The sequence below is a fragment of the Callithrix jacchus genome, chromosome 1 (genome assembly GCF_049354715.1).
Source record: "Callithrix jacchus isolate 240 chromosome 1, calJac240_pri, whole genome shotgun sequence".
Lineage (NCBI taxonomy): Eukaryota > Metazoa > Chordata > Mammalia > Primates > Cebidae > Callithrix > Callithrix jacchus.
In genome coordinates this window covers 9,181,434-9,203,678 of record NC_133502.1, presented here as the reverse complement: position 1 = coordinate 9,203,678, position 22,245 = coordinate 9,181,434, and the positions used below count along the sequence as shown (strand labels likewise).

The following is a 22,245-nucleotide window of genomic DNA, read 5'->3' as shown; positions in this document are numbered from 1 at the left end:
CTGGAAAGGATTCACCATTCTAGATGCCATAAGGAACATTTGTGATCCATGAGGGGAAATCAAAATACCAATATGAACAGTTGTTTGGAAGAATTTGATTCCAATCCTGATGGATCATTTGGAGGGGTTCAAGAATTCGATGGAGAAAATAACTGGAGATTTGATAGAGCAAGAAAAGTAGCAATAGAAGTGGAGCCTGAAGATATGACTGAATTGCTGCAATCTCATGATCAAAGAAACAAATGAAGTGTTGCTTCATATGGGTGAGCAAAAACGTCAGTTCCTTGAGATGGAGTGTACTCCTGCTGAAGACGCAGTGACCGTCATTGAGATAACAACGAAAGATTTAGAATATTACACAACTTGTTAAAGCTGCAGCGAGGTCTGAAAGAACTGACTTCAATTGTGAGAGAAGTTCTACTGTGGGCACAATGTTACCAAATTAGATCACATGCTACAGGGAAATATTTCACTAAAGAAAGAGTCAATCAATGCAACACACTTCCCTCTTGTCTTACTTAAGAAAATTGCCACATTCACCCCAACCTTCAGCAACTACTATCCTTATCAATTAGCAGCCATTAACATGGAGTCAAGACATGGCACTAACAAAAAAAATTAGGGCTTGCTGAACGGTCAAATGATCATTAGTATTTTTTAGCAGTAAAGTATTTTTAAAATTAAGATATGCACAGGTTATAGATATGCTATTGTACACTCAATAGAGTACAGTATGTGTAAACATAAGTTTTATGTACTGGGGAAACCAAAAAATTTGTGAGACTTACTTATTTTGATAATTGCTTTATTGCCATGGTCTGCTACTGAATCTGTCATACCTCAGAGATATGCCTTTATAAGTGAGGCAGGGATCATTACACGTAAGCAGAAATTTGAGGACTTACATAGGCAAAGAATGGGGGGTGGAAAATAAATCAAGTCAAAGGCCATAAGTCAGAAAAACAACAACAACAAGCTGGTGGGTGTGCTTGAGGATAGACAGAAAACTGTTTTTGTATGATGGCTTCTCTATTAGCGAAAAAGAAAAAAAAAAAAGTGGAGCCATTTACTTACAAGGCAACATTATGTCAAAAGGTGTTCCAGAATGTGGTTCAGGTTAATTAGGGAAGTTGTCATTCAGGTCTTAACATGGTCTCTATTTCAACTGATACAGCTCAACATAGGTACAGAGTGGCATGCTAAAAATTACTAATGAGATGTCTACAGTAGACTCTGATGAAAGTCTCCTGTCAAAAAACAAACCGTGACTCTCAAACAAGGCAGAGACTTGGGCTGCACAAGAACTCTGTAAGTGGATCTGGTACTTGAATCGCACTAAGAACACATCCAAATTGAAACCAGAGCAACTGAAGAGCCAGATGTCCAACTCTGGCAAGATTTCACGTAAGTCACATCCACCTGGCCGTCTGGTCTAGCAGATGAGTTGTGACAGCCATTTTTGCAAACGTCCATGAAACACAGACCTTTAGACATTCTTTTTTTATTTTCTTCAATTAAGCATCCACATGGGCCAAATACTGTGACTACCTAATAAAACGTTTATATTCCAAATAGGAGAAATTCATGTATTTGCCAAAAATAATTATAGATTATACCACAAGTAATTTCATTCCTTATCTAAAAGTTGCCCCAAATGTGATGGCTAGAGGGATTTACACAACGTAATATTCAGGTTGAGGTACAATGTATTTTTCATAAGCACTTGAAATTGGAGCACAATTTATTCTGCTTTCACCAAAAAAGATTGTCCTAATTCTTAAATAAAATGATTCATACACAAACTCTCCTATGTCAAGAAGACTTTAGAAATGTGTTTAGCAGTATTTTGAAGCCTTAGGAGGCAAATAGCAAGAAAGTGGAGCAGAAGTGGGGCAGAGGGCAAGGAAAGGGAAAAGGAAAGACACAGATGATGCAGAGACACTGCCAGGGCCAATGAAATGGCTTTGTGGAGTTTTCTCTTTGATTCTTTTCTTCTTACATACTCAGTAAGCTTGATTGATTACTTCTGCTTGAACCCAGGAGAGTTTAATAAGTTAGGTGACCTCTTCACTGTAATGGTTTACTCAAGTTTTTCTTTTGCTCTTTCATTTATATGTTCTTGGCATTTCTTTTCCATTCCTTTGTTTTTCTTTTCAATTTTTACAAAATTTAAGTGGATTTTTTTTCTCTCCAACCTTTACAGAAGCTAGAATCTACTGGTAAACTTCAGTTTCTTAGCTTTTTCGTCTTTAAGGTTAAATTCTTAACATAGGAAAGAATGACCGCTTTTAAAAAATATAATTTTAAAATCTGTCTTCCAATTCTATTGTAATATTGGGGAAGAGTAATTCAAGTCTTATCTATACCCAGGGCTTCTTGAGGTCAGTGAGATGTCAGTGTTTAAAAATGTCGTTCAGTAGAAAATTTGCATTTTTTCTGGTAATTTGCTGTGATAGGTGCACAATCCTGATTAGAGACTCATTTTTAGGCAGATGAACGTCATCATTCTCTGTCTGCTTTCTATATACTCTATGAGTTCTGATAGATGTTTTCAAGGATGATGAGGGATGGAATCTTTCTTAAAGTATATTTTGAATTTCATCCAATAGATATGACATAATAAATCTTCAAGCTATTTCTGACCATATGTCACAACTCCTGAAAGCAAATGAAGCCTTTCACAGCTTTAAGGGATTATTTAACATTGACAGCTGTTGAGGGATTTATCCTGATTTTTCTTTTTTCTTTCCATCAAAAGTACCTACATAAGACGGCATGGCTTGTGGGTTGGAGGAGATGTAAAATGCTTGATGTATGCGATACCATATAAATTTCCTATGTTCCTTCAGTTAATCCATTTAAGTTCAACTACAAATAGCTGCACCAACTGTGTGTCTGGCCCTTGGGAATGCAAGAATGAGATAATGTAAAGAGGAAAATGTAAAGAAGAGATAAAACAAGCATGATATGAGGTTATAAATGAATGACTTTTTAAAATCATCATTGCATCAGAGAATAGAATGTTGACTTTGGAAACAGTAGGCTGGTAATGAAGATATCTAGATTTTAACAAATGTGACTCAGAGCAAATCATCACACTCCCCTGGGACCTAGTGTCTTCAGTATGAAACATATTGCTTGAACTAGCTGATTTTTGAGATTTCTTATGGTTTACAAGTTTCCCTATATTGTTTCAGAAGACAATGGTAGACTGATACTATGTGTCATAGTTACACAGTGAAACAGCATGTAGTTGACCTTTAAGAAATCAATGAATTGTAAAGTTACTGTAACTAAATTATTTAAGTTTTAAAAAGAATAATACTTTACTTGTAAATGAATTTTAAAATTTTAGAAAGACAGAAAATTTTAGATGCTTTTCATATCTAAAATTTCAGAAGGAAAATCTTGATTGCTGATTCTCATTGCCCTTATGAAAACCAGATTCCTACATAATTTGGTTAAAGAAATACAATGATAGTTAAATTCATGTCTTACTTAAATTTCTTTAGTAGCAGGACCAAAACGAGAACTCCGTTTCTGCGAGTTTTTAATCTGTAGACTATTATAGCATTAATACAAATAAAATTTGTGGCACTAGTATTAACATTTTACAGATTAAAAAATTTGAGAACAACAACAACAAAAAACTCATCAAATGAAAACAAAACACATGCATATGACTTTGAATCCATCACTGCAAGATTCATTCATCAAGCTATACTAAGCATTTACTCATCAATGCTAGATGAAAACAGAATAGCTAATGGAGCCCTCATTTTATATAGTTTTCTATATGACATGTTTCCATCATAAGTTTATATACACATTTTATGTTGAAATGAGTAATAATTACATTGGTGTGCAAGATACATATAAATTGTTTTTTAAACCTTGTTACTCAAAACTGTGCCTGCGTCAGGAATATAACACTAATAATGAACTATAGAAAGGTGGAATATATCACAATAAGAGGGGTAATATTAGTTATTTTGTCTGATCAATATAGAAAAAAACTAATGCAATATTTGTCCCAAAGTGTGTTTTTTGGCCATAAACTTCAAAGAAATAGTGATTCATCACTTTCACTTCTAGATAATTATTTTTTCATCATGTTTTTCAATACATTAAGAGTTCTTTTCATTGAAAAACTTACATATTAACCTACTGATATTAATGTATATTAATGTCACCTTATAGCATTTCATCATGTAGAAAACAATTTTTAAATAATTGTCATCATCATTAAACACAATATTAAATGCAGTAAACTTGTTGAGTAAATTTAAATGTTTGTGGAATTCTTAATCTAACTTCATTATATAAAATTAATTTTAAAAGCACATGAATTTAAGCCTTTAAACTATTATGGCAAAAGTGTCTCTATTTCCAAACTGTCAACTACAAAAACTGATCATACTGCCAGAATTTTCCCTGAGGTTGAAGAACCAGAAGTAATTAAAGACCATTTATCCAGTCAAAAGACAGAGACACAAAATACAGAATGATATCAGCTTGGCTGCCACAGCCTCTCAAGGGCAGGAAATCCATCACAACGACAACAGTTCATAACCAGAATCTGGTCAGAGTGACTTTAAATGAGTGGAAGCAAAGACAGAATTTTGTATGGAAGCCAACTAGATGTTGCACTGTCAGAAAGGTGCCGACAGAAATTATTTCAGCCCCACAATGAAGACAGGCAACCATAAGGTGGATAACGCTGAACACACACCCTAGAAGCCCACGTAACAGAGCTAGCCTTGAGAAGGGCAACTTAACATGTGAACAGATGTCATTGGGTTAGAAGACTCAATGTGGTTTACCTCTCACACTCTTGGTCATTTAAACCTAATTTTAGATACCACATGGCACAAATTCAGGGGATGCCGTTTACCTAGAATACAGTGTGTTGATATCTTATTAAAACCCAGTAGCACTAATTCTAAAATTATAAAGCTTGAACCTTAACTATATTGGGAAATTTTAAGATAATAGCCAAGAACAGCTTCTAAATGAAAAATTAGGGGAGGATAGAGAGCACAAACATTTTTTTAAAAATGACATTGTAGCATGATTTTACATTAAAAGTGAAGACACACTGACAGTTATAGCTTGGAATCCCCTGAGACCCATAATTTCTCTGAACTCGTCTATGTAAGAAAAGCAGAAGTGCATGGAGATCCTTGTGTTGTGCTGCAAATACAGGGCTACTGTTAAAGTCAGCTGTGTTCATCTAGACCATCAATGAATCGTTTTATAATTGTTTCAATTACCATTGACAATTTTTAAAAATCAGCAAAAAAAAAAAAAAAAGCATTTGTCTTTTACTGTTAAACAACAAACAAAACTCAGATCTTCCCTTAAGAGGATTATTTTCAGCCAGACATAGTGGCTCACACCTATAATCCCAGCACTTTGGGAAGCCAAGGCAGGAGGACTACTTGAAGCCAGGAGCTTGAGATCAACCTGGACAGGATAGCAAGACCCTGGCTCTACAAAAAATTAAAAAAATAAAAAATTAGCTGGGTGTGATGGCAGGTGCCTGTAGTCTCAGCAACTCAGAAGGTAGAGGCAGGAGGATTGCTTGAGTCCAGGAGGTCAAGACTGCAGTGAGCTGTGATGGCACCACTATACTCCAGCCTGAGCAGCAGAGCAAGGCCCTGTCTCAAAAAGTAGTAATAATAAAATAAAAAATAGGATTTTAATCAAAGTGTGTTCCCTTAAAATTATATGCAGAACTTCTCCGTTACAATGTTATTGGTAACAAAATGCACCACTTAAGGTAATTTAGGAAAGAATCATTTCACTTACTGGCTTCTGTCCAAATTCATTTACCTCAAATTACCCTACAAACACAGTGAGGACAAGTTTTAAATTATGGGCCCTCTGGAATTAGTCAGCTGTGACTAGCTAGCATATATTTTTGAACATAAAATATATTTTTTCCAGAAAAGATAAATGAATATAATTTGATAATAAATAGTATGCTGTCAAAAGAGATCTCAGGAGAAATATACATACCATGGAATCTAAGAAAGAAAAATAAGTTGTTTTGGGAACATTAGAGATATTTACCTTGTAAGTGTCTAGTTCCCATTACCTAGACTGTTAGAGTGACCAAATATTTTCCCAAATTTTCTACCTTCCACCATTGCGATATTATTTTTAAAGCAATACTTATTATATCTATTCATTCTATCCATTATTTGCTTCAGTATCAGGCAGATATGTTTCTTAATGCCGGAGTTATCAGTGATGAATAGAGATAGGCAATATATTGGGCATGGGAGGGAACTTACATCAAGGGTTGGGGAAGAAGATGTTACATAAAGTACAGAGAAAGCAAGAAAGAGGCAAGCAAATACATATAAAAATGGTTGTGTGGTAAATGCTACAAATTACATAAAACAGGATGATACAGTGAAGAGTACTTGGGGAAGACATTTTTGCAAGGAGGGGACTAAATAAGATATTTCCTCTGGAACTCCTTCTAGTTAAAGACCATATGGATAGTTACTGAATCACCGTGTCTCTCCTGAGCAATATGTATGATCACAGTCCTATTGTGTTACCTTTAAAAATTCTCCTTTCTACCAAACAATAAATTAGATCTGAGAAAGACCCATACACATGTTCTTTTAGCCTTCTACCATGGTTATCTCTGCATGGAAATTGCCATAGAGTATCCAATAAATACTCCCCACAATGTAAACTAGAGTAGCTTTTATTTATATAGATGCACCTTCCATTTTTATTTCTCCCTGAGTGAGGAAGAGGCAGAAGGGAAAACTAATTAATGGCTCAACATTTCAAGTCCTAGGAAAACAACTTTACTTAGCTGGACAGCTACAAATCTTGTCAAGACTGAAATGGATGTCTAGGTTTTTTGTTTTTAATATTGATCTATAGATAGATGGATGAAGGTATACTGCTTCTCATTCATATCTCTGGTTCTCATCTTTTTAGCCATGCAGGATGAATTGCAATGCTCTGCTTCTTTGAATGTAGGTGAGGAATGTGATACATTTCAATCAATAAAATTTGAGTACAAGACATGCATCACTTTCTAATTCAAACTTTTTTGTGTCCTGGTCCTAGACCTTTCAGAGCTGTCTCCCCGTACCCTGGACATCATGGAAGCAGATGCTACATGAAGGCTCATTACTACATGAATAAGTACCAAGAAGCCCAGTGAAATTTAAGAAAGAAACACACCTTTGTGGTTTTAAGACACTAGAATTTTGGAGTCACCTGTTATCACAGAATAACCTATATTATCTGTTAAAGGGTGAATTTTGTCTCTCCAAAATTCATATGTTGACATCCTAACCCATAGAACCTCAGAATGTGACCTTATTTGGAAATATGTCACTCCACATGTAATCAGTTAAGTAAATATAAGGTCATAGTGGAGTAGGGTAGGCCCTTTATCCAATAATAACTAGTGCCTTTATAAAATAGGGGAAAGTTGGACACAGACACACATAGAGGGAGAATGTCATATGAAGTGTATTAGTTCATTCTCATGCTGCTAATAAAGGCATACCTGAGACTGGGTAATTTAGAAAGAAGAGGTTTAATTGACTCACAGTTCCACATGACTGGGGAGGCCTCAGGAAACTTAGAATCATGGCAGAAGGCCCCTCTTCACAGGGTGGCAGGAAAGAGAATGAGAGCAGAGCAAAGGGGGAAACCCCTTGTAAAATCATCAGATCTTGTGAGAACTCGCTTACTATCATGAGAACAGGATGGGGGAAGCCACCCCCATGATTCCATTTTCTCTACCTGGTCCCACCCTTGACATGTGGAGTTTATTACAATTAAAGTTAAGACTTGGGTAGGGACAGAGCCAAACCATATTATGAAGATAAAGGCAGAGGGTAGGATGATGGAGCAGAAGCCAGGGAACACCAGAAATTTCCCACAAACACACCAGAAGCTGCAAGATCCTAGAACAGATTCTTCCTCAGCGCCCTCCGAGGGAACCCTATTCTAATACAACTATCTATCATTTCAAGCAGAAGATAATGTATGTTAGGGGAGGGAAGGGACAGCGAATGGTGACAGTAACTAATAAGGAGATACAATCTGTTTTCCTGAAATTACCTAGTTGTCATTTAAAATTTCTTTCATTATCATCTTAACAATAGGGATAATTTTATGCTTGATTTCTGTAACTAAGAAAAATATACTTCTGTTCAAAATTAAAGTGTTCACAACTTAAAGAAAATGAGACAGTTTATTGCATTTCCTCAGAGGCCATTTTTATATTTACATGGTCCTGTTCTGTTGTCTCTTAATTATGAATGCTGAAGCTTTTAGCTTCAGAGGATCCGATATGTTTGCAATGAATGATTAAGGGTTCATGAAGTTTTTACCAGCACATTAATCTCCAGGTGCAGAGAAAGTCAAGACACTTGTTAAAATTCTCTAGCCCTCGCACAAGGTTGCCTCAGGAAATGTGGTAAACAGCTACAGTGCTGGCTCCCTGAGATAGCACCTAAACACATCAACTTCAAAGAAATGCTGTCTAGAAAAAGTAAGCATTCTACTTTTAGTTAGTTGGCATAGTAAATAAGAGAACTTTATTTTACAAGACTCTTTCTAAAATGAAACACTCCATGAACAGCAAGCTCATGACGTGGAATTTAGAAAAGCGGTAGATGCTTGATATTTGAGAGGGTGTGTCTTTATTCCTTTGCAGAGAGTACTAGGGGGTCTCCAGGGAGAATACTTGCAGATTAACAAGATGAATGAAGACAAGAGACACAATGAAACATGCCTGTTAAGCCAGCAACTAGGTCCTTTCACAAGCCTCACTTCACTCAATTCAACCACAGTGATAATTCTTTCCTCCTAGAAATCCCATACCCCACGGCTTTTTAGATAACGACTATCATTTTCTTGCCATCTTTTTGCCTCCATCTCGGGTTTTCTTTCCTGGCTATTGATGTTTAAGTCTACCTTCTAAAGAGTGATTTCTCCAAGGTTTATTCCTCACCTCTCTATTCTTTTCCATGTATTACCTTTCTCTTGGGGAGACAGGCAGGTGACTTGGAAAAACCACAGGCTTCAAAGCCAAACATACCCAAGCTGAAGTCAGGCTCCAGATTTGTTAGCCAATCAAAACATCAGCCTCCTTGAGCTTCTTTTCCTTCATTTGGGAATAATCATACTTCCCTTAAAAGTTACTTATGAGATTCACACAAACTCAACTTCAACTTGTGTAAAGTGTGGTATATGGTAGGCACTCCACAAAGTCTAATGCCTGACTCTCGAAGATCTCACGTAATATTCTAATATAAACTTGCTTTCATACCATAACTGGGAAGGCTTGTGAAAAGAAAGGTAGAAATGGAAAGCCACATCAAATGCAGGGACATATTGGATGAAAGTGGGGGGAGAGGAATGATTTTAGAACTAGAGAATGCAAAGTTTAGAACCCAAGAACGCATTCAGGAATGACTCAGGTCTTCAACACCATCAGTACTTAATAATTCAAGAATCAGGCAATGTCCAAGGTTGAATAGTGGTTACAAAATAATCCTCATTGTTTTAGATACTCTACACAAGACTCCATGAATTTATTCAGCCAATGCCAATAGAGTTTATCATTTGGAAATCACTCAAAGTTATCATAAAACACAAGTAGGCTACATGAGTTAAGGTTACAAGGCTAATTCATATGTGCAAAGATATGTCATGCTGGACAGAAGAATTGGCAATTAGAGGAACTGGATAAATGAACCAGTAACATAAATGGCAAAGGTTTTGGATTAGGAAACCATCACTAGCCCATATACAATATGGGCTTCCCCCAATGCTTCTCAATATCTACTTTAATCCATGTTCTTTTTGAATAAACACAAATATGTCTTAGTCGCTCTAATTTTATTTAAAATATAAATATAAATGAATAGGTAAGACTAAAAGAATCAAAACAATGGGCCAAAGTGCTGCTCCATTTGATCATTAGTATAAACAAAAAGAATTTAAGAGTTCTATAGCTTCCACGTGAGACTTATTACTTCAGGGTCAATACTCATAGACACCTTCTAATTAGGACCGTCATGTAAATATGATAGTAACTCTCAAAGAAACTCTGAAACAAAAGATACCATGTTTTAAAATAGATGTCAACTGACCCAATTGTTTCCAAATCAAAGGATAATGCTTTCTAGATCAGCTATTGTTAATTGGCTGAGGATACATATTAAGAAAAGGAATACGTTTCTAATATGCTTTGAAATATTTTCTATTACTCTAAGCAAACCGAAAAAGTGCCTAGCTTTTTATGCAGTAGAAAAATCTGTCTCATAGTATCGAGCCTTACTTATAATCCTGAAAATAGTATGAGATGCTACTTGAAAACCAGTTATTACTATGGTTGGTTGGATAAAGTTATTTTTTTCTAAAAGCAAATAGGCTGAAGCATGACTGCAAACCAATTTCAGCTATAACAGCTACCATGTAGCACACAGCAACACCTCACTACCTAACACATTCTAATAAAGTTTACTGTAACATAAAATATAGCTGTATTGTTAATGATACTGCAACTTGACACAGCCCAGAGAAAGCATTTGCTATTATTTTTTTTAATGTTAGCATAAAGATAAACCCAGCTAAGATGCCATCTCAATTTTTTCTTCCACCTGGATTAACTACATCTTTTCTGAAATACACTTTCATTTTGCTCTGGTATCATAAATATTAGAAAAACTCGATAGTAATTAAATGCATTAATAAGTTTTACACTGGAGCATCTGGTGGCTGACACAGCTCATAAATCTGAAAACCCAACAAAAAGTACACAATCCCTCAGCTAGAATGCGATTGCATTTGTAAAAACGATTTTGTTTTACATTTAGGATCATCGAATTCGAGAATGATACTATCATTGAGTAAGGATTGGCAAACATTTTTGTAGAGGGTCAACTAGCATAAATGTTAGGCTTTGTAAGTCATAAGGTCCCTGCTGCAACTATTCAACTCTGTGATTATGACACATATAAGCTGCCACATACAACATATACACGAATGGGTACCATGGTGTTCCAACACAATTTTCTGTATGAAAACTGAAATTTAAACATTATAGAGGTTCCACTTGTCAGGAAATAGTCTTTAAAACATTTTCCCCCCAACCATTTAATGTAGAGACCAATTATTAACTTGTGAGCCAGACAGCAGGGCACATTTAGCCCACAGGCCATAGTCTTCCAAAGCCTATTTTAGCACAACATCTAAATGAATGAACTAGGAAAAGATCTAGATGAGGAACTACACATAGAACAGAAGTTTTCTCACCTCAAAGAATTGCAGTACATTTTTAGCTGGAGAAAAAGCCAAAGCTGTTATTTTGTGAGTAATATAAAATATTTTTTCAAAACAACTCACGTCCTTCACCCAATAACCTGGTTCTCTCCATCTGCTCTCCATCTCAGTGATAGACCCAGTTACCCATTACTTCAATTAGACATTATCTTTGATTCCTTTCTCTCTCTCTCTTAAACTTACCCAATCAATCACTTGCTTCTGCCATATCTTCCCCTTAAATAACTTTCAAAATTATCTGCAATGTATTATTCTGATGTAGACCACCATCCCTTCAAGTTTAGATTATTTTAACAACCTTTTCACTGGTCTAGATGCCTTCAGGCTTACTGGACTCCAGTCCATTATTTTCATTGCAGCTTGAGCGTACTATTTTTCAATGACAAATTGATCATATTAACTCTTCTATGTATGCCAATTATTTCATATGTCCTCACGATAAAATAGAAACTCCTTATCATGGCTTACAAGATCTTTCATAAACAAACTATTTTCTGAAGGTTCATCCTTACCTTGAACCGTACTAAAAAGTGGGGAATGGAGCTCCCAGCAGCTTGTATCCTTCCACAGACGTACACATTCCTCAGGGAAGGGCAAAAGTTGAGGGAGTTATTATATCTCTTCTATGCAATGTGCAAAAGCTTCAGAAAGCACCACCTGTTACCAGTACCCACAGCTGCAAACAAGAGAGTGGTATTGTGTGGGAGTGGGAGGTTCTTGGCAGCACCAAGTAAGAAGTGTGTCTAAGTTCACACTTTTTGAAGGACAACAACTTTCCTTGCTCATAAAATAACAATGAGCACCTATGGCTCAATTGCAAATTGACATAAAATATCTGCAAAGCACTTTGGGATCACAGAGGAGGAGGCTCACATAATTAAAACATGTGATGAGATTACAACAGGAAACCAGTGTACTGCTAAGAAGAAGAAATTAACAAAAGGCTGACTTGCTATTGCAGTGTCCTCTCCGGAATTGTTAACTTTTTATGTTATTTTCTCTGGCTTGCTCAACTGTAAATATTTGGCTCTTGTGCTAAAGATACACAAACATGAAGTCTGAGAAGCTACTAATGGGAAGTGAGAAAAAACCTCAAGTGGTAGATATAACAAATAATGAACACTAGAGAACTGTGACCAACAGTGAAACCTGGCCAGGCGCAGTGGCTCACATCTGTGATCCCAACACTTTGGGAGGCTGAGGCGGGCAGATCATGAGGTCAAGAGATCCAGAACAGTCTGGCCAACATGGTGAAACCCCTTCTGTACTAAAAATACAAAAATTAACGGGTTATGGTGACATGTATCTGTAATCCCAGCTACTCAGGAGGCTGAGGCAGGAGAATTGCTTGAACCATGGAGACGGAGGTTGCAGTAACCTGAGACTGTGCCACTGCACTCTAGTCTGGTGACAGAGCGAGACTCTCAAAAAGAAAAAGTGGAAACTGATTAAGTGGACAAAGTTCACCAATTCAGGGAAAAGCAGGGAACCTATTTTTGGATAATTTGATGTACTCTGCAATTTTCATACTTTACTGTCTCCTTTTTTATTTAAAAAGGATGTTAATGTTAACATTTGTATCCAAGCAGTGTAGAAGAAAGAATTTCTCCTGAGGAGACGAACCCAGCTAACAATCATCATCTAGGTAAATACGTAAAACTCAACTCAATCTCTGATCACCAGGACCTCCATGACATGGTGCCCACCTGAATTTCACACCTTAATTCTAGGCAGTCTTGGTTCATATTTGATGTCCTGGCAATACCGCAATGCCTGTAATTCCTAACCCATCTCTTAATGTATGACAGTTGATTTCCTCCTTTTCCTAGTTTTTCCTTATATTTCATCTCAATCCTTCCTTATGGATTAAGGAGCCCGTCTCATCTGTGCTTTTATCACATATGCACGAGCATCCTTACATTGTTCTTTGTTCTGTCATTTCACAAATGTTTATTAAGTGCCTGTTCTGTACCTATCCCTGCTCTCAGTCATAGGTATTTGGCTCAATAATTTAATGTCTTGTGTCTTTATACAGGATAGTGCCTTTAGGTACTTGAAGATAAGAATTCTGAATTATAGGTCGTCGGCAAAGCCTGAGTCCTGTCCTCTCGCTCGCCTCCCCAGGCAGCATGAGCTTCACCACTCGCTCCTCCTTTTCCACCAACTACCGGTCCGTGGGGTCCTCCCGGGTGCCCAGCTATGGCGCCCGGCCAGTCAGCAGCGCGGCTGGCATCTATGCAGGCACCGGGGGCTCTGGTTCCCGCGTCTCTGTGACGCGCTCCACCAGCGTCCTGAGCGGCATGGGGGTCGGGGGCCTGGCCGCGGGGATGGCCAGGGGTCTGGCAGGAATGGGAGGCATCCAGAACGAGAAGGAGACTATGCAAATCCTGAACGACCGCCGGGCCTCCTACCTGACTCTTCCAGAGTCAGGAGCCTGGAGACCAAGAACCGGAAGCTGGGGAGCAAAATCCGGGAGCACCTGTAGAAGAAGGGACCCCAGGTCAGAGACTGGGGCCATTAATTCAAGACCATCAAGGACCTGAGGGCTCAGATCTTCTCAAATACTCTGGACAATGCCCGCATCGTTCTGCAGATTGACAATGCTTGTCTTGCTGCTGATGACTTTAGAGTCAAGTATGAGACAGAGCTGGCCATGCGCCAGTCTGTGGAGAGCGACATCCATGGTCTCCGCAAGGTCATTGATGACACCAATGTCACTCGGCTGCAGCTGGAGACAGAGATCAAGGCTCTCAAGGAGGAGCTGCTCTTCACGAAGAAGAACCATGAAGAGGAAGTAAATGGCCTACAAGCCCAGATTGCCAGCTCTGGGTTGACCGTGGAGGTAGATGCCCCCAAATATCAGGACCTCGCTAAGATCATGGCAGAAATCCGGGCTCAATATGACGAGCTGGCTCAGAAGAACCGAGAGAAGCTGGACAAGTACTGGACTCAGCTGATTGAGGAGAGTACCGCAATAGTCACCACACAGACCACTGAGGTTGAAACTGCTGAGAAGATGCTCACAGAGCTGAGACGTACAGTCCAGTCCTTGGAGATCGACCTGGACTCCATGAGAAATACAAAGATCAGCTTGGAGAACAGCCTGAGGGAGGTGGAGGCCCGCTACGCCCTGCAGATAGAGCAGCTCAACGGGATCCTGCTGCACCTGGAGTCAGAGCTGGCACAGACCCGGGCAGAGGGACAGCGCCAGGCCCAGGAGTACGAGGCTCTGTTGAACATCAAGGTGAAGCTGGAGGCTGAGATCGCCACCTACCACCGCCTGCTGGAAGATGGGGAGGACTTCGGTCTTAGTGATGCCTGGACAGCAGCAAATCCATGCAAACCATTCAAAAGACGACCACCCACAGGATAGTGGATGGCAAAGTGGTGTCTGAGACCAAAGACACCAAAGTTCTGAGACATTAGGCCAGCACCAGGGGACCCTTGGGGGAGCAGGAGGCCAATAAAAAGTTCAGATGTCAAAAAAAAAAAAGAAAATTCTGAATTATATCTTTGTACTTTTTTTTTTAAGATGGAGTTTTGCTCTGTCACCCAGCCTGGAGAGCAATGGCATGATTTCTGCTTATGGCAACCTCTCCCTCCCATGTTCAAGCAATTCTCCTGCATTAGCCTCCCAAGTAGCTGGGATGACAGGTGCACACCACCATGTCCAGCTAATATTTTGTATCTTTAGTCAAGATGGGGTTTCACCATGTTGGCCAGGCTGGTCTCAAACACCTGACCTTGTGATGCTCCCCCCTCGGTCTCTCAAAGTGCCATACCTTTCTATATGTAGTAGGTACTCAATAAATGTTCACTGAATAAAGAAGCAGATCAACTAATGAATGAAGAGATGATCAAAGAAATTTTATTTGGATTTTTTGTTTCCATTTTAAGTACCTGGAAGTTGGAAAGCAGGAATACCTTCTGAGGCTTGATAAAGGAAGATTCTTATTGAATCTCATACAAGCTATTTATTACTGGATAGGACAAAACAATCTTGATAAAAACACTGTTTCACATAGAATAAAACATCTCCACTTAGATATGGAAAACAGAATAAAATCAAACGTCAATGCAAGTATCCAGATTATGTTACTTGGTCTTGTTTGACAATATTTACAGAAGCAAGTCTCTTACTTAATTAATATCTGAATAATGGTCCTTTGTGAGCTTTAGAGTATGGTGATTTTCATATGGGAAAATATGACATCCTCCATGAAAGTACTTCAACTTACACTATGCCTTTCTAAGAAGCTCAAAATCCATATGTAGTCATACATCACTTAATGACAGGGACATATTCTGAAAAAAAATAAGTATTAAGATATTTCACTTCTGTGCATACCTCATAGAGTATACTTACATAAACCTAGATGATATAGCATATTGCACACCCAGACTATATGGTATAGCCTATTGCTCTTAGGCTACAAACCTGTGCATTATATTATTCTATTGAGTAATGTAGGGAAATTATGCCACAATGGTAAGTATTTCACAACAGGAATTTTAAGCTATATTATAATCATCTGGGACCATCATCCTATATGTGGTTCATCCTTGACCAAAACCTCATTATGAAGCAGATGTCTGTAATGATCAATTCATTGTTAATTAAGTCTAAGTCCACTCTAAGGAAGTTGATTATAACTAAACCCATCAATACAGATACTTAAGAGAGACACAGGAAAGTATATAGCATAGATGTGTTACCTCGGCTCTATGTGCAGAATTCATATTCAAGATTAAAGACATCTATTTCAACTCAGCAATGGAGAGACATTATTTATAAACCGTGGCATGCACATGCCTGATTAAATCTATTTTTGGATTAGTTCATTAATGCTAGGGCTACCAGACTTAACTGGTTTCTGAAAAACCCTTTGATAATGATGAGAATTTCATTGAAACAATAAAAAGCTATTATACAAACAGGAATTGAACTCCTCCAAGGCATCCCAATAAAAATTGTACAGAGAAATGTACAACCAAGATCCAGGTTATCAAGAAATAAACTCATCTGATAATTGAGAGGACTGATAGTTGAGTTTATAAAACACTTCATGTATATATTTCAAACCAAAGATTTAAGTTTTGCATCATCATTTTAAGTCTGAGTTTTGAATATTTATGTATTTCTTTAATTAATTTTTTTTTGAGACAAAGTCTCTCTCTGTCACCAGATGACAGGCTGGAGTGCAGTGGCACGATCTCGGCTCACTGCAACCTCCGCCTCCTGAGTTCAAGCAGTTCTCCAGCCTCGTCCTCCTGAGTAGCTGGAACTACAGGTTTGTACCACCATGCCCAGCTAATTTTCATGTTTTTTAGTAGAGATGGTGTTTCACCATGTTGGCCAGGATGGTCTCAATCTCTTGACCTTGTGATCTGATTATAGGTGTGAGCCAACGCATCTGACCGAGTTTTGAATATTTAATAGAAAAGTTCATTTGGGGAATAGGACCACTTACAATGTCTTGATCAAAAGTAATGTGTGCATCCTTATCTAAAAAAGGGATTGATTTCCTCATCGTGCAACTTTGGTAAGATGAAGCAGAATGGATAGAGGGAATTAACCTATGGTCTGATATGCCAGACTAATCTGTAGAAGAAGGTATTTTATTCTAAAAAATTTCTATGCACATGCTCACGATGAGCAAAATTAGAAAAAAATGTAAACTCAACCTCTCCTAAACATGTGATGAGAATATTTGCATATTTTTGCTTTAATTTGGTTTTTAAGCTGAATATCTAAAATGTAAATGTCATAGCTCAGCTAAAAGAAGGGAAATTTCATAAAGAAGCAATGAATCCTCAACTTCATACTATAACTGTTTTGCCACTAACATAAGAATGTGATCATGTCGTTAATGACAGTGACGGCTAGATCAATGCCCTTTATACAGCAAAGCAGTTTGCAGTCATGATGCATTTAGCTACAGTGAATGGATTTTAGATTCAGGCTCCTACTTAATTCTTGCTTACTCTGTCATATAAGGCAGGTTACTGACCTTTAAAGCCAGAGAACCTGACACGGCAAGAACCGCCCCCCACCAAACAAAAAAATGGTAATATTTTTGTTAATGGCATTGATTTAAAAAAATCTTTTTTCTATTTTCATAAATTAGAAACTTATCAAACAAAAAACAAATAAGTAATAACACTTATAAAAAATAAATTTCAACAGTTTAAAAAATAAAGCTATGGAAGTATCTTGTTAATATCAACCTCAATCAAGTCCATATTTTTAAAGAAAAAATAAACATCAAATCTAATGGCAAGAGGCAATTTCTACATATCTTTCAGTCACATTTTTACCTCAATAGAGCAATTCATCCTGAGCAGCATCTTAGAGCTCCATGTATTCCACTACAGACAAAGTAACGGAGGAGAATGAAGAAAAGGGGTTGTAGTCCTCGGTGTTATGTCTAATTAGTCCTGTATACAGGCCACTTCTGCTGCTGCTTCATGGGTACAAAGAGTGGTTTGTAATGGGGTGTAAAAACCCAACATGGCTCTAAAAACCTATTCTAGCTAAACTGATGATTCTAGCAGCTACAAATACCTTCCTCCCAGAATGACTGCAAAATAATTTGTGATTGCAGTATTTCTGAATTTGTGATTGCTCAAATTATTTAACAAAGATGACCTCAGCGGTGCAGCAGGAAGTCATGGGATGCTGAATTTTCAGGCCAAAGACCTAGACAAAGGAAGTCTGCTCCAGGATGTAAAACTGGGGGTTCTAATCACATCTCTGAACATTTTTGAGTGAAAAGAGCTGGCAAGAGTTAGGATGGAATGCATTCCAAACTAGATACAACATCCCAATAGCTTACTCTTGACCTTGGATGGGTAGCATTTGACCATTAACCTTAGGAAGTTCTAAAAATATATACACAACTGAATTTTTAAAAGCAAACAAGTAGATGTCTGGGTTAGTCATAAACCCAAAAAAATTTCTTTCAATCCTTCATATTATCTCCCAATATTTTAGCAGATTTACTCAAAACACTATCTGTCGTTATTCTGATAGACAACCTTTTTATCTGTTTCCTTAATCCTCCCTTTCTGTCATCTTTGCCTGTGAAGGTATATTTCTGCTGTCTCTAAGGCCGTTCTACTATAAGGACACATGTACACGAATGTTCATTGCAGCACTGTTTACAATAGCAAAGACCTGGAACCAACCCAAATGCCCATTGATGATAGACTGGATTGGAAAAATGTGGCACATATATACCATGGAATATTATGCAGCAATCAGAAATGATGAGTTCGTGTCGTTTGTAGGGACATGGATGAATCTGGAAAACATCATCCTCAGCAAACTGACACAAGAACAGAAAATGAAACACCGTATATTCTCACTCATAGGTGGGTGATGAAAAATGAGAACACATGGACACAGGGAGGGGAGTACTAAACACTGGGGTCTATTGGGGGGAAAAGGGGAGGGCCAGTGGGAGGGGGAGGTGGGGAGGGATAGCCTGGGGAGAAATGCCAAATGTGGGTGAAGGGGAGAAGAAAAGGAAAGCACACTGCCATGTGTGTACCTACGCAACTGTCTTGCATGCTCTGCTCATGTACCCCAAAACCTATAATCCAATAAAAAATTTAAAAAAAAAAAAAATTTCTTTTAAAAAAAAAAAGATAGCTTTCGTCTGGGCATGGTGGCTCACGCCTGTAATCCCAGTACTCTGTGAACCCAAGGCAGGAGTGTCATGAGGTCAAGAGATCAAGATCATCCTGGCTAACATAGTGAAACCCTGTCACTACTAAAAATGCAAAAATTAGCTGATTGTGGTGGTGCATGCCTGTAATCTCAGCTACTCAGGAGGCTGAGGCAGGAGAATTGCTTGAACCTGGGAGGCAGAGGTTGCAGTGAGTCGAGATTATGTCACAGCACTCCAGCCTGGCAACAGAGTGAGACTCTGCCTCAAAACCAAACAAACAAACAAATAAAAAAAAAAAACAGCATTCACGAACGGTTCCTGTATAACCATTAATATTTGTTTAAAATCAAAGTGTAGTAAATAAAATTCCTGCCATTCGTATATTTGTAGCCTGTCTTTTTTTCCCCATCATTTATTAATTCAATAAGCATTTATTGAAAGCCCACTGTGTCCTTCACAATATGCTAGGTACTAGGAAAGCTGAAAAAATTCCATTAACAAGTTCACATCCAGAAGGGAGGATATAACATTACAGAACTGAATGCAAGTTAGTGCAATTAGCACTACTAGGAATGGTCGGTCGGAATACGGTGAAAGCAATAATTTGCTTTGCAGATTGGTGCAGGAGATGGGAAGAAGACAGTGAAGAGTTGACAGACTCTATATCTCTTAAAATAGAGAAGTTTGAGGCTCCTGAATACTGATTTGAATTACAGTTCACTTTGAAAACATCAGAACTGAGTTAGATGTTTCCACCATTACATTTCACCTAGAATTGCAATTTAGTTTAATATGCACATTCGATACAAAAATGATGCTTAAGAGCCCTGACTATGACAGTGTTAGGAACTAGGATATGCTCTTCATCCATAACCTCCCATTATAGAAAATGAGGTTGCATCCACTCAGATAACTACTCTGTAAAGATAATGATATCCTATTCACTATGACCTAAACATAGGCTGGTTACAAAAGGAAAAAAAGGAAACCTGAGACTCCCTCACTACTCCAGACATCGGTACGGTATATTTTTCCTACTTCTCTCATACCCTCCACCCCTTAACTCTATTCAATAAGAAACTACGAATTGAAATAACAATTAGGCTTATAGCAGAAATGCTTGATTCCAACTCACCATAAGCAAAGACTAAATAACAGTGATATGAAGAGTTGGTGTAGTTTATAAAAAGTAAGTCACATATTTTGAGGATGAAAGACTAAACATACTATTTTCTCCTATTTTAAAAGAAAATGCTGAGTTCTATACTTAGTGAAATGAGAATATCAAATTCTTCATTTGTATACTTCCACAATTATACTACCAAGATATTAGATATATTTGAAAATAATAAAATTTATGTGAAATAGACTACGTATAATATGTGCAAAGTAGAAAATATATTAAAGGAAATAATTAGGTTGGCTGCCAGAACCACAGTGTGATAGTCAAATCTCTGAATGACATTTTATTTGTGTCTGAATAAGAAAGCATTTTAAAAGAATTGAAGTAAAAATATATTTTTTTGTTTGCTTTATATGCGCGACATGCTTTTTCTTTTTCTTTTTTTTTTATTGTGAAGGAATCTTGCTCTGTCGCCCAGGCTGACGTGGTGCAGTGGCGCGATCTCCGTTCACTGCAACCTCCACCAGGTTCAAGCGATTCTTCTGCCTCATTATCCCAAGTAGCTGGGACTACAGGCATGAGCCACCACACTCAGCTACTTTTTGTATTTTTAGTAGAGATGGGTTTTCACTATATTGACCAAACTGGTCTTGAACTCCTGACTTTGTGATATGCCATCCTCTGCCTCCCAAAGTGCTAAGATTAGAGGCGTGATCCACTGTGCGCAGCCAGCATACTCTACTGTGATGATGAGTTAATTTTTCAATTTCTAGTCTCTTAATAAACTGAACCTTGAAACTTTAATAGAAAAGAGTTCCCCTGTTCTCATCCCCACTTAACACCAATTTACAAAAAAAGAAAAGAAATTGCATTTTGATTTATACTGGAAACTTTTCTGTGGATACTTTTAGCAGTATATTTTTATAACATTTTTTAACAATGGAGCATAATCAATAAATGGATTCACTAATAAATGTTTATAATTATCTGTTGGAGTCTTGAGAACACAAAATATAGTGAAATAATGAATTGATTATCTATGGTCATGGAATGAAAATAAAATCCCATAATATCTCCCAAGCATATATAATGGTTATTGCTATTCTAAACGATTTCTACTTTTACATTGGCCAAAGCACTGTTTTACAAAGCAGTTATTTATAGCACTGATGTTTTAAGGTAGCTTCCTTGGTCAAACATCACAAATACTTTTTTAATGTCTTCAGAATCAAGTTCAAACTTCTTAGACCATGATTAAGGCCATTCACTCTTTAGGCACAATCTTCAGTCTTAGATTTCTAACCTGCCTTCTCTCTTTTCTCTCTCTCTCTCTCTTTTTTTTTTTTTTTTTTTTTTTTTTTGAGATGGAGTCTCACACTCTATTGACCAGGCTGGAGTGCAGTGGCACAATCTCAGCTCAATGCAACCTCCACCTCCCACGTTCAAGCTCAGCCTCCTGAGTATCTGGGACTACAGGTGCCCACCACCACGCCCAGCTGTATTTTTTTTGTGTGTGTATTTTTTTTCTTCTTTTTTTTTTTTCTGAGATGGAATATCACTCTTGTTATACAGGCTAGAGTGCAATGGCGCAATCTTGGCTCACGGCAACCTCCGCCTCCTGGGTTCGAGCAATTCTCCTGCTTCAGCCTCCCAAGTAGCTGGGACTATAGGCGTGCACCACCAAGCCCAGCTATTTGTGTGTGTGTGTGTGTATTTTTAGTACAGACGGGGTTTCACCATGTTGACCAGTATAGTCTCTATCTCTTGACCTCGTGATCCACCCGCCTCAGCCTTCCAAAGCGCTAGGATTATAGGCATGGGCCACCGCGCCCGGCCTTTTTTTTTGTATTTTTAGTAGAGATGGGGTTTCACCGTTTTGGCCAGGTTGGTCTTGAACTCCCGACCTTGTGATCCACATCGCTCAGCCTCCCAAAGTGCTGGGATTATAGGCATGAGCCAGGGCACCCTGGTGCCTTCTTTCTTCTATTGGAAACCTTACAGAAACACCAAGTATTTGTAAAATCAATAACCTCAGACTAATATATCCTTGATCTTTTACAATGCCACCACAGAAGATTTTCATCCTCATTTTAAACTATATACTGTTGTATT

At 37.9% G+C, this 22,245-nt stretch overlaps 1 protein-coding gene and 1 pseudogene across 2 annotated transcripts in view; one reads left to right on the top strand and one right to left on the bottom strand.

Moving 5' to 3' along the window:
- The window catches only part of GPC6 (glypican 6), a 1,188,890-nt gene that overhangs the window by 950,857 nt on the left and 215,788 nt on the right, over positions 1-22,245 (bottom strand). The gene's annotated exons all lie outside the window — the stretch shown is intronic.
- On the top strand, positions 13,467-14,807 carry LOC108588276 (keratin, type I cytoskeletal 18 pseudogene; annotated as a pseudogene).